General features: G+C 40.9%; 1 pseudogene; it reads right to left on the bottom strand.

Moving 5' to 3' along the window:
* The window catches only part of LOC133763172 (prothymosin alpha-like), a 51,290-nt pseudogene that overhangs the window by 29,537 nt on the left and 7,709 nt on the right, over positions 1 to 14,044 (bottom strand).

Genomic DNA, 14,044 nt, shown 5'->3' with positions numbered 1-14,044 from the left:
GGGGCTTGATAATAATCTGGTGGGCTTTAGGCCTTGTAAATTCAGAGGCCCAGACCTATCTATCTCTTCACATGGGGTATATCCTAAGGGAGGTGTGAACCTCCTAGGGGAAGGCACTCTGTTGACTTTCATTACTTGGCTGGCCTGGGAGGAGAGCTGGCCAGGTAAAGGCAGGGGGCATCTCTAACAAGAAATTTACAGTTCTGCCTGCAATGTTGCTGACCCTACTTGACCATCCCCTCAGCTGCAGTGGTCACTTTGGAAGTTGGGCTGAGTGAAGGGCTTTTCAGCTTAGAGCCAATAAGATCTGTGGCTCTGACCTGGGCATCCTTCGACTCCAGGGCAGGTCCATTTCCAGTGATCCAAGTCTTGGCAGAGCTGCCAGGGCTCTTCACAAGCTGACTTCTGCTGAAGCCCAGGCTTACCACATTGAAAGCCACTGCAGTGGACTGGCCTGTTGGGTCTCCTTGAGGGCAGATCACTGTACAGATCAGCCATTAATAGGCCTGCCACCCATTGCTTCTGATGCCGAGCTTTCTTTTCCTCCTGGTTTGTGTTAAAGCAGACCAGAGGATGCAAGTCAAGGGAGTGCCCAAGTCCCATCTCTAATCTTCGGTGGCCTGAACTACAAGTCTATAGTCACAGGCATGTTCTGTAGTAGTTTTTCTAAGGTAGACAATGCCCATGAGGAAAATTATATTCTCACTTAAAAACTTTCTTTCCCTTTGGTCTGAAAGGGAGGTTTTTTCTACTTACTGTATACTTCGCTGATGGCGAAGTGAATCTAGCTATGAGATTATTATTTGAGTTCTTATTTTGGCTATGCTATTGCAGAAAAATGTTAGCCATCTCTTTTATAAGGTCTAAAGATTAAATTGTGCATCCTACAGATTCCTTCATAATAGAATTAGTTTCCTACCTTGAAGAGAATAGAGAAATGAAAGAACAAGTTGGGCTTAGAATAGAGAAATGGGGGAGCAAGTCCTAGATCGCTTGCTGACAATAGCAATATCACATGAATACTTAGCAAACCGTTTCAACCATTAGATAACAACTTAAGAAAACATTTATAATTCATCTTAATGAGGGATGACAGTGGTCAGCCTCAATTGTGGCAGGGAAGATAGAAAGTAGGCAGTTTTGGGGCCGGCTGGTGCTGTGGCATATCAGGTAAAGCTGCCACCTGCAGTTCTGGCATTCCATGTGGGCACCAATCGAGTCAAAGCTGTTCCACTTCTGATCCAGCTCTCTGCTATGGCCTGGGACAGCAGTAGAAGATGGCCCAAGTCCTTGTGCCCCTGCACCCACGTGGGAGACCTGGAGGAAGCTCCTGGATCCTGGCTTCACATTAGCCCAGCCCCGGCCACTGCGGCCATTTGGGGAGTTAACCCCGGATGGAAGACCTCTCTCTCTCTCTCTCTCTTTCTCTTTCTGCTTCTGCCTCTCTGTAATTCTCTAAATAAATAAATCTTTTTTAAAAAATTAGAAAGTAGGCAGTTTTGAGATATATTTAGGAGGTAGAATTGCCAAACAACGAAGGCCTGAAAATGCAGATTATTAGATATAAATTTTAAATTAAGAAGGGGAAACAAAGGTGGGCATTTAGCCTAGCAGTTAAGATGCCACCTGAGACTCAGGCATCCCACATCAGGGTCTGTGGGTTCAAATCCTAGTTCTGGCTCCTCCTAATGTAGACTCTGAGAGGCAACATGTGATGACTCAAGTGATTGGGTCCCTGCAACCTATATGGGACACATGGATTGATCTACCAGCTCCTGCCTCCAGCCCAGCCCAGCCTCTGCAATTGTTGGCATTTGGAGAGTGACCAGCAGATGGGAGTGCTCTGTCTGCCTCTCTTTCTCATTCTCTCTCTCTGTCTCTAAAAAAAAGGGAGGGGTTGTAGAGCAGCATAGTAAGATTCAGGGTGTTTCCTGTTAGAAGGGTGACAGATGTTTTCTTCAGAACAGTGACATTTATTCAGGGATGAAAGGGTAATATGGCAAGGTCAGATTTGTGTCTAAAATCTAAATCTAAAATTCTGGTTTGTTGGAGATATATATACACACACACATTTATAAAATGTGATTCTATATAAAATAAGTTAATAGATTCACTTCAGATAAATTTATATAAAATGTGACTACATGTTCATAATATATTTATGAATATATGGATATTTAAATTGTGTCCTTAAGAACAATGTAGAGCCTGGTGTGGTGGCCAGCAAGTTAAGTCACCCCCTGCAGTGCTGACATCCCATAGTGGAGTGCCCATTTAAATCCCAACTGCTCTGCACTTCTGATCCAGGTCCCTGCTAATGTGCCTGGGAATGCAGGGTGAGAATCCAAGTATTTGGGCCCCAGCCAGCCACATGGAGTTCTGGATAGAGTTCCTGGCTCCTGGCTTCAGCCTAGCTGTTGTAGCCATTTGAGGAGTGAACCAGCCAATGAAAGATTCATTCATTTTCTCTCTCTCTCTCTCTCTCTCTCTCTCTCTCTCTCTCTCTCTCTCTCTCTCTCCCCACCCCTTCAAATAAATAAATCTTAGGGGAAAAAAAGACCAATGAAGAACTCTGAAGTATTTAATCTTATTCCTGTTGAACACCGAGCTACACAGATTGGATTACTCAGCCTGGTTGGTTTGCTTGGAAAATAATGGAAATAGAGAATGTGTATTTCATAGCCTAAATTGCACCTTTACATATACTACTACTTTCATTGTTATTCGTCATTTCTGAGACAAGGATGCATGACATCTGAAACCATTGGTTCCAAGCAAAGCCAAACTGAACACAGCAGCTGGACGGGGAAATTGCAGGCTGTCATCCTTTCCTTCAGCCTTCTGGAGTCGGATTCATTCCTGGCTCCTGAGGAGATCTGAATAGCACAGGGTGAGTTGTGGCCACCTGGTACTGCTGGGGCGGTGCCACTGGATCACGAAGAAAGCCCTGGGCTAGCAGTTGGGAAACAGGACCTCAACGCCTGTTCTAGACCTGATTTCCTGCATTGCCTTGAGTTGAACATTTGGCCTTTGTGGGCCTTGGTTTTCCAGCTGTGGAATCTGGGCTACATGACCTACAGCGTCCCCACAATGCTCCTTCTGGGATTCAAAGAGAAAATATAAAGTCTGTTACCTAACATTTCACATACATAACTCCTTAACATGTTAATTCTTTAACAACTGCACACAGAGCAGTGAACAAAAACAAATGTCTTCATGGATTTCCTGTGTTATTGTCTGGTGACTCTAGACAGATCTGATGTCATGAAGAATACATCTTTCATAAAAATTTTTTTTTTTTTTTTGACAGGCAGAGTGGACAGTGAGAGAGAGAGAGACAGAGAGAAAGGTCTTCCTTTGCCGTTGGTTCACCCTCCAATGGCCGCCGCGGTAGCGCGCTGCGGCCGGCGCACCGCGCTGTTCCGATGGCAGGAGCCAGGTGCTTATCCTGGTCTCCCATGGGGTGCAGGGCCCAAGAACTTGGGCCATCCTCCACTGCACTCCCTGGCCACAGCAGAGAGCTGGCCTGGAAGAGGGGCAACCGGGACAGGATCGGTGCCCCGACCGGGACTAGAACCCGGTGTGCCGGCGCCGCAAGGCGGAGGATTAGCCTGTTGAGCCACGGCGCCGGCCAAAAAATATTTATCTTTTTAAAGATTTACTTATTAATTCGAGAGGCAGAGTTACAGAGAGAGGGAGAGACACAGAGAGAGGTCTTCCATCTGCTGGTTCTCCCCCTAGACAGGCTGCAACAGCTGGAGCTGGGTCGATCCGAAGCCAGGAGCCTCCTCCAGGTCTTCAGTGTGGGTACAGGGGCCCAAGCCTCTGGACCATCTTTCACTGCTTTCCCAGGCCATAAACAAGGAGCTGGACTGGAAGTGGAGCAGCCGGGACTTGAACTGGCATCCATAGGGGTATCCTGCCGGCACCGCAGGCGGAGGTTCAACCCACTACACCACAGTGCCAGACACAACACATATAAGGAAAACTTATTTTGTATTTTAACATTTAATGAAGGAATCAGTTGGATGTTGCAGTATTTCATTTCATTTTGTGTCTTTAAAATTTTTTGTTTATTTGAAAGGCAGAGAGAAAAAGAGAGATCTTTCAACACATCCACTGGTTCACAGCCCAGATCCCTGCAACAGCCAGGGCTGGGCTTCGAATACTTCTCCAGGCACCACTTCCTTCCTCCAGGAAACGTTCTCTCTGAAGATTTCTGCATGTGATAGCACTTTCAGCTGTACTATTTATTCATAAGTTGTAAGTGCATTTACACGTTAGCAGATATAAAACAGCCATTCCCACTGAGATTATATGTTGCTGTGAGTCATCTCTATAATAAACTCCCTAAAAAAAGTGACCACTTACTTACCTTCAGTACTCTTAGCACAGTACATATTTGCCAAATGGATCTGATCTGCTGGAATGTGCTGTCTCTGGAACCCCTAGGCCCGCTGGCTCGTGTAGGGAGAGCTCTGACACAGGGCTATGCGGACAGCTAATCTTCCGGCTGGGCCCTTGCCAGCGTCCTTGGCTCTCCCTGCTCTTTCCTGCCCCTACATTTTCTCCCACTCAAGGCTCGGCCTTGCTCAGGTTCTGCTTCGACAGCCGTGGCTCTCTGTGGCAGGCTGCAGATTCACTCTCAGTGGGTCCTCCAGCACGAGGACTTCCAGTGGAGGGCAGGGGGTGTACATTGCAGAGTATATTCCCAAAATCCACTGACGTGTGAAAACATTAGAGGAAATACATTCTAAAATATGTGCACACGCATGTGTATGTGCACACACATCTACCCTGTATATACTTACATACATGCCTATGTCTGTATACATATATGCATATGTGTACCGCACACATGAGGGGTCTTCAAAAAGTTTACAGGAAAAGTGAATTATGAAAAAGCTATGCGAGGATTTCAAAATTCTTTATGCCAAAATAAGCTTACCTTTTAACTTCACTTTTTGCTTGTGTGTATATACACATTACACACATGGATGCACATGCATGCATGTGTATATACATTCATATATTTGCATGTACACATGCACACACATATATACAAACATATGGGGATGTGTACGTACACATACATACACACGCATATAGACTCATGCATACATACACATATACAAGCCTATGTATAAGAAAAATATAGCTTCATTAACATTTCCTGCGTGGGGAGACAGCAGCACCCCACTTGGCATGCATGTCTGCCAGCCTCTGGGTGTACTCCAGTCACCTGCCTGGAAGAGGGTAGGGAGCCTCCATGGCAAAGAGTTGGGCCCGTGGGAGTTCACTGGGGTAAACTGACAGATTGCCTTTCCTAGTTTCAGCTAATTGGCCCTCACAACATGGAAAAGTGACTTTAAAAGACTCCTCCTGGAAAACGCTCCCATTGGAATGCAATGTCACCCATATCACACCCTGGCATGGCGCTGCTTGCATGCCAGGCACTGTCCTAAGTGCTTTTTCTCTTACCTCAGTTACTCCCCAAAGCCCTGGGAGTGAAGCATGAAGAAGCTGGGGTGCAGCTGGTTTAAGCTGCTGGTCACAGGCAGAGCAGCACTCCCACCCGGCAGGTTCTCCGCAGTCAGTGCCCTTAGCAAGCAAGCCACCCTGTGTGCAAGCACGGGGACACGGTTCTCCTCCTCTTGGCGCGACTCCTCGGTCAGACATCTTAGAAAGGTCAGAGGCACAATGGTGTTCTCTAGTCTGACAAATGCAACAGTGAAGCAAATTGTCAGGAGGCAATCCGTATGGAAACAGAGGTTGGCATTCTCAATCTTGACTGATGAATTTCACCCTCAGTTGCTCACTAAGTCGTGGGATGTTAGCCAATAATCACACGACAAGTATTAACTACAAAAATAAAGTAACCTGGGGCTGGCATTGTGGCACAGCAGGTAAAGCCACCACCTGCAATGCCCATATCCCATTTGAGTGCAGGTTCATGTCTCACCTGCACCACTTCCAATCCCAGCTTCCTGCTAAAGGCCTGGGAAAGCAGCAGCTAATGGCTCAAGCACTTGGGCCATTGCTATCAACACCATTGCAGCCATCTGGGGAGTGAACCAGCAGATGGAAGATCTCCCTCCCTCTCTCTCTGTAATTCTTTCAAAATAAGTAAATAAATCTTTTTTATATATATTTTATTAAGTTATACCAGTTTCCTATATTTCCTGTATACCATTTTAGGAACACAGTGGCACTTTTCCCCCCCACTCTCACTCCCATCCACGATCCAACCCTTCCTCCCCCTCCATCTTGGATTCTCACTGTTAATATTTACACTCTCGGGTTCTCACTCTTAATTTCTACAACGATCTCTTTTCAGTACACTTAATGATCGTACAGTCAACCCTATCCTAAGTAAAAGAGTTCAACAAATAGTGTGAAGAGAAAACAAAATAAAACACTGTTCCTCAATGAAGGAGACAAGGGCTATAAAGCATCATTGATTCTCAAAATGTCTATTTCACTCCAGTCACTAGAAAATAAGTAAATAGATCTTTAAAAAAGTAAATTAACCAGCATGTATTGATGCTTCATGCAATTAACATTGGGTCAAAACAATTTGGAGACCACTGGCCTAGAAATTCAGAGATAACTACACAACATTCTATGCGGCTCCAGAATGTCGCTCACACTTAAAACGTGGCCATTACTTTCTAGGAAATAAGGTTGTTTGTGGGAAATCATTTTAACATAACATTTTACTTATTTACTTATTTCTACTTATTACTTATACTTATTTCTACTTATACTTCTACTAATTTACTTTTTTACTTATTTCTACTTATTATAGACTTAAATAATGTTGACATTTCTTAAGTTACTATGAAATATTTTGTAAGGAAAATGTATTTATTAAAGATTTATTTATTTATTTGAAGGGGAGAGTGACACAGACCAGGCCAAGTTAAAGTAAAGGGGCCCGTGCTCCTCACTGTAAGACGTTCTGTCAATCACCTGAATTCAAATGCTGCATCCAGACAGAAATCTGCTTCCCTATACTCAGAATCTTATGGACACATCTACTACATGTGTCCATCACAGGTGTTTAAGTATGGCTAGGGCTGCCACGTATGATTGTGCAGGTGTGCACTGCTCACAGATACCTGGGTAATCTGGGATGCCTTGACAAATTTACACATTGTCCAGAGCTGCTCTAAGTAGACTACACGCTCCCTGAGAGTGGAGAGCACTCTCAGTGATCTATGTGACACTGTCCCCGGCGACTTGTTTGTCTTTCTAACTATCTGTTGAATTTCAGAGTACATTTTCAGACATAAAATTCCGGCATGCCCCGTCATGTTTAATATTCTTTATTCAACTGTGTGGGAAGTCAGTCAGCGCACATTCTCTTAAGCACCCATCACAATGTCAAGCACCTTAGAGATATTTAGTGGAGATTAATTTGTTACGATAAATGACCCTTACTCATTTTCTCTTGTTTCCATCACATTTTCAGATCTATTTTTTATGATCTATCTTCTAAGTTTTATTTATTATATTCTATCTTCCATGGAGCTTTGTAAGATTGTAGTGCTCACATGCATAGAAAATTTTGAAGTTTTTGTAGTTGAATCAAATGAGACATTGAGTATGGCTAGGAATTTATGATTTCCCATAAACAGTAGTGCCATATAAACAGCAAGAATCCAACAAATGTTGATAATTGACAAAAATTATGCTGATAATTGGGATTAAAAGTGTACATTCCGCCTACAGATTAGAAGATGAAATAATATAGTTTCTGAAATATTTTTAAATTTTAAAAATGGAGGCCAGTGCTGTGGCTTAATGGGTAAAGCCACTGCCTGCAATGCCAACATCCCATACAGGCTCTGGTTCATGTCCCCACTGCTCCACTTCCAACCCAGCTCCCTGCTTATGACCTGAAAAAAGCAATGGAAGATGGCCCCAGTGCTCAGGCCCCTGAACTCACTTGGGAGAACAGGAAGAAGCTCCCAGCCCGGTTCAGTGTTGGCCAATGCAGCCATCTGGAGAGTGAACCAGCAGATGGAAGATCTCTTTCTCTCTCTCTCTCTCTCTGTCTCTCCCTCTTTCTGTAACTTTGACTTCCAAACAAATAAATAAACCTTTAAAAGTAAATTTTAAAAATGACCTAGTGGGGCCAGTGCTGTGGCTTAATGGGTAAAGCTGCTACCTGCAATGCTGGCATTCCACATGAGCACCAGTTCGAGTTTCGGCTGCTCCACTTCTGATCCAGCTCCCTGTTAATAAGCCTGGGAAAGCAGTGGAAGATGGTCCCAGTGCTTGGGCCCCTGCACCCATGTGGGAGATCCAGAGGAAGCTCCTGGCTCCTGGCTTTGGCCTGGCCCAGCCCCAGACCATTGATGCAATGGGGAGCGAACCAGCAGATGGAAGATCTCTCCCTTTCTTTCTCTTTCTGTAACTCTTTCAAATAAATAAATATATTTTAAAAAATGACTTAGTTTTCTGTGCATGTAGAAAATTCTATTAACGTTTAGCATCTAAATGTTGGTTTTAATTTTTTTTCTACCAGAGAAGCCATGTAAACTGGGGAGAAGATATTCCTTTACTCACTCATATTGGTTTATGAGGGAAAAACTACCTGCTCTACAAAACCAGGAGGGAGAAAGAGAAAGAAGAGGAAAGGGATAACAAATGCTAGTTATCTTTTTTTTTTTTTTTTTAAAGAAAAACGCTCCGTTTTAGGGAGGGATTTTAATAGTATTCCCAAAAATTCAACTTTAAGAATCAAATAACTGTCTCTAAAAAGTGATCCAGATATGGGACTAGTTAAAACCACTAAATAATTCAAAGACAAGTCAGAACATTTAAAATGTAAAGAATCAAGGTGCAAAGCCCATTTGCTAAAATTTAAAAAGATTCAGAGACAGAAGCATTCAACTCAAAGAGTAAAAGTGATTAATTGTTGCTTTCTTCCACTTGTTGCTAGACTACACTTACCACATAACCATTCAGAAAGTTAAAAAAGAAATAGTATCTGCAGAAGCAACCATGGCTTTACTTTGGAGACAAGCTGCTGGTTCTACCATTTATTCACTGTGTGATGTGACCTTGAAAATTTTTACTTCTCTAACCCTTTTCCTTGTCTATAAAATGGAAGATAATAATGATACATAGATCAGAATGTTGCTGCAGGGAGTAATGAGACAATGTGTAAAATACTCAGTCCAGAGTCAGACCACAATAAATACTGACTAAAACTTTGTGACTGTTGTTAAAGAACTTACAGACTTAGCAGATATTAAAAGGCCATAGAAGTTTTCAAATAGTGAGTATCTTCAATATGTCAGTGAGCATGCTAGCCAATTTTTTTTTAAAGATTTATTTATATTACTTGAAAGTCAGAGTTACACAGAGAGAGGAGAGGCAGAGAGAGAGAGAGAGAGAGAAAGAGAGAGAGAGAGGTCTTCCATCCGATGGTTCACTCCCCAATTGGCCGCAACAGCCAGAGCTGCGCCAATCTGAAGCCAGGAGCCAGGAGCCTCCTCCGGGTCTCCCACGTGGGTGCAGGAGCCCAAGGACTTGGGCTATCTTCTACTGCTTCCCCAGGCCACAGCAGAGAGCTGGACAGGAAGTGGAGCAGCTGAGTCTTGAACCGGCACCCATATGGGATGCCGGTGCTTCAGGCCAGGGTGTTAACCCACTGCGCCACAGCACCGTTATGGATGCTAGCAAATTTTCATACTTTATTTTGTTGAATTAGTTGCTTTTAAATTATATAACAAACACGTGTCCCCTAGTAAAAGAATTGAAAGAATACAGGATGATTTACTGTGAAAATGAAAAAGAGAATATCTCAACTAATCGCTTATTTCCAATGACAATGAAAATGTTCATTCCAGTAACTCAGAGATAACCTATATAAGCTACTTTAGGGGGAGGAGCATACGCTGCTGATTTCTATGCCTACACCTCTCTACCTCTCGCTCTGTATATGTGTATATATATAGACCTCCTATGTTACTACACAAATGCTATATATACTACCTTGAATTTGGTTTTGACTTAGCATAGCTTGGTCCTTTCCTATGTGACTACTTTTAAATGAACTTTTTTTATTTGGCATAATTTTGATTTATGCAAAAGGTACTTATTAACATTTTATATAATAAAGGTACTTTTGTTAAACATAAGAAGTTAACATTGGTACATTCATATTAACTAAACTCTGGACTTCATGTGGGTTTCACTATTTTTTCCACTAATGTCCTTTTTAGATATTGTTCCAGGATCCAAGCCAGCACATCATGCTGAATTTAATCCATATCAGTTTTCATTTTTTCTATATCATTGTTTTTTTTTTTTTTTTTTTTGGACAGGCAGAGTGGACAGTGAGAGAAAGAGACAGAGAGAAAGGTCTTCCTTTGACGTTGGTTCACCCTCCAATGGCTGCCGCAGCCGGCGCGCTGTGGCCGGCACACTGTGTTGATCCGAAGCCAGGAGCCAGGTGCTTCTCCTGGTCTCCCATGGGGTGCAGGGCCCAAGCACTTGGGCCATCCTCCACTGCACTCCCGGGCCATAGCAGAGAGCTGGCCTGGAAGAGGGGCAACCGGGACAGAATCCGGTGCCCCGACCGGGACTAGAACCCGGTGTGCCGGCGCTGCAGGCGGAGGATTAGCCTGTTGAGCCATGGCGCCGGCCTATATCATTGTATTTTAATAACTGCCTAGCATTTTACAGGATGGATGTACCATAATTTTGAATATCCGCTGATACATTTTCCTTCATTTCTAGTTTTTGGTTATTACAAACAATGTTGTCATGAACATGAGTTCATGTACATCTTAGTACAATGTGCTGTGGCATAATCCTAGAAACAGAATCACAGTGTCAAAATACGTACTCTTGGAATTTTGATGTATATCACCATATTGCCTCCAAAATGGTTACACTAATTCATATTCCACAAGTTCAAATAAGAGTTTTTGTTTCTCTATAAGTCTTGCTCATTTGAGAGTGATAATGGCATTTTGTTGTTTTTGTTTGCAGCTATTTAATGATGAGTAAAGCTGAGCATCTTTTCAGATGTTCATTGGCAATTCATATTTCATTTCCCATAAAGTGCCAATTTGTCTTCTTTAAGTATTCTTCTGTTGGGTTATTCATCTTTTCCTTATTGATTTATAAGAGGTCTTTTATATGTATGAAATCAGCCATTTGTCATGTTTGTTGCAAATAGTTTTCCAGCTGATATTTTTTTCTTCTGATTTATGTTAATATTTTACTACATACAAGTTAAGATTTTATTAAATTACTATATTTTCCTTATACTTTTGGGTTTTGTTTTTATTCCACACTAATATTTTTATAACATATTCACCTTTGTATACATTATTTCTAATATTCATAATACCAAAAGTAATTATTATAAGTCATCCATGACATTCTAAGGAATACTGAGAATTTTTTCAATGCCAAATTCATAAATATTATTTTATTGCAAAGATCTTATGAAATAATTTCACAAAGATTAACAGTACCAAGCCTCCAACTTTATTTTATTGATTTCTCCCTGTTCTTGCTCCTTGAAATTTGAGTGCTTACATAACCCTGGAGAAAGCCTGGCTGAACCAATTAATTTGTCTTTGGTTGCCTTATGCTCTAGTGTTAACTTCTCTTATTTGGATATGTTTCCCAAGGCATTTTCTACTGAAGCAGGGACCAAGCAGTTGGAGCCATCACCAGGTGCCTTCAAGGTTGCACATTAGCAGGAAGATGAACTGGAAGCAGATCCAGGACTAAGCCCAGGCACTGTGATATGGGATGCAGGCATCTCAAATGGCATCTTAACCACTGCACTAAATGCCCAACCATGATGACTTCTTAAAATGGAGTCACTCCCTGAAATAATTTCTCAAATTGCTTTTCTGTTTCCTTATTGATGGCATCATTCCCATCATAAACACAAACCATTGACTGATTTTGCATTTCATTTTTCAACTTAGCCATAGGATCTATTTGGTGGCTAAGATCCAGTACCCTATTAATTTCTATCTCATTACTAATAATTGAATTTCTTTTCCATAAAGAGAATTTTAACCATGTTCATGGAAGCACTACCCAAGTGGAGAACAGAGGCAACAATGAAACTACCAGCACAGCTACTGAATGATTAACAAGATTGATTGATCAGGTAAGTGAGTGGTTTATCGACTCCACAAGTATTAAAAAAGCATCAACTATATTCCAGGAGCTGTTAAGGCTGTGTATTCCCTCATGTAGTTCAGTCTAGGGCTGGGATAATTGTAACCAGCATATATTGATTGCTTAGTATATACCAAGCTGAGTGCTCTAAACATTTTATATTAATTTCCTCACTTGTAGGATGAAGATAATATTAGTACTTATACATAAAGTTGTTGAGAGAATTGAATAGAAAAATGTGTTCAACCCCTAGAATAGAATCCAAATGCATATGCAACCAATATTAACAGTCGTAGTTATTATTTTCTTTACTACTTAATACAACAGCATTGTAAAGTGTGACCATTATTATCCGATTTTGCAGATAAAATGGAAGCTTAGTAAATTTAAGAGATCTAAGAAAGGCCACATGGTTTATAATAGCACAGGTAGAATCCAAATTCAAGAAATATTTTTTAGTTTGTTCTTTCAACCACTTTATATGGTGTTATACTTCAGCTAACATAAAAAATTCAAGTTGCCTCATTAGTACAATTATAGAGGGCTACATAACATGGACTTTTCTGATCAAAACTGCAAATGCTAATTTGTAGATATGAAGGGTCTACTTTATCACTCTCATTTTCTAGTTGAGAAACAGGGGCTGAGAGAGGTCTTATATGGGGAAAGTGATTGAGCTTGGACCTCAGAACAGGTCAGTTTGGCTGCAAAGCCAATCACATTGATGATGAAGCTTTTCCTTCTAAAACATAACCATGGTGAAAGTTTATTTTCACTTTCATAAGATACATTTAACATCTTTATTAACATTAAAGTGGTGAATATTGTCACTAGTTCATAAATGTAATATGACTTTGACTATATGCCTTTAAAACGTTTAAAACATAGAAATATGCAATGAAGAAAATAAAAAAAGAAAGGAAAGAAATATCTTAAATATTTCAATGAACATTTTCAAATACACTTTCTATTTTGGAGTAATTTTAGATTTGCAGAAAAGTTTCAAAGATAGAACAATGAGTCTGGATATACCACTCCCAATTTTCTTCATTATTAATATCTCACGTTACTATGACACACTAGTAAAAAGTATAAAACACTAGCAATTAATAAGTGGAATTTAAAATTAGAAATATGTTACCATTTACATTAGTTCCAAAAAAATGAAATATTTAGGTACAAATCTAACAAGACATATACAAGATCTATCATGAGGGAAACTACAAAAATCTGATGAAAAACAAAGAACTAATTGGAGTGATATTCAATGTTTCTGGATGGGAAGACTCCAGTATTGTCAATATGTCAGTTCTTTCCAATGTGATCTCTATATTCAATGCAATCCCAATCTAAGTCCCAGCAGATTATTTGTGGATGTTGACAAACCGATTCTAAAGTTTTGTCTTTCCAAGACCCAGAATATCAATTCAGTATTGAAGGAGTGATATAACCTGACTTCAAGACTCACTATAAAGTCACAGTATTCAAAACATTGTGATACTAGCAAATGAACAAACAGAAACACAAGGAGACTTCAAAAAGTTCATAGAAAATGAAACTGATAGATAACTATTTTGGTGCAAAAAAATCTTGAAATTCATGCATTTTTTTTCATAGTATGCATTTTCCAAGACCTTTTTGGAACTCCTCATATGTTTGGATTTCAAATTTTTTTGCAACTAAAATAAACATTATTGAATTATGTTTTCCACAAACTTTTAAAAAAATCTATTTATTTTATTTGAAAGTCAGAGTTAGAGAGAGATCAGAGAGAGACTGAGATCTTCCAACAGCTGGTTCACTCCTGAGATGGCTGCAACAACTGGGGCTAGACCAGGTGGAAGCCAGGAGCCAAGAGCTTCATCTGGGTCCTGTGGAC

Source organism: Lepus europaeus, chromosome 7 (genome assembly GCF_033115175.1).
Source record: "Lepus europaeus isolate LE1 chromosome 7, mLepTim1.pri, whole genome shotgun sequence".
NCBI lineage: Eukaryota > Metazoa > Chordata > Mammalia > Lagomorpha > Leporidae > Lepus > Lepus europaeus.
The sequence above is the reverse complement of the archived record's forward strand: the minus strand, read 5'-3'. Positions and strand labels throughout refer to the sequence as shown.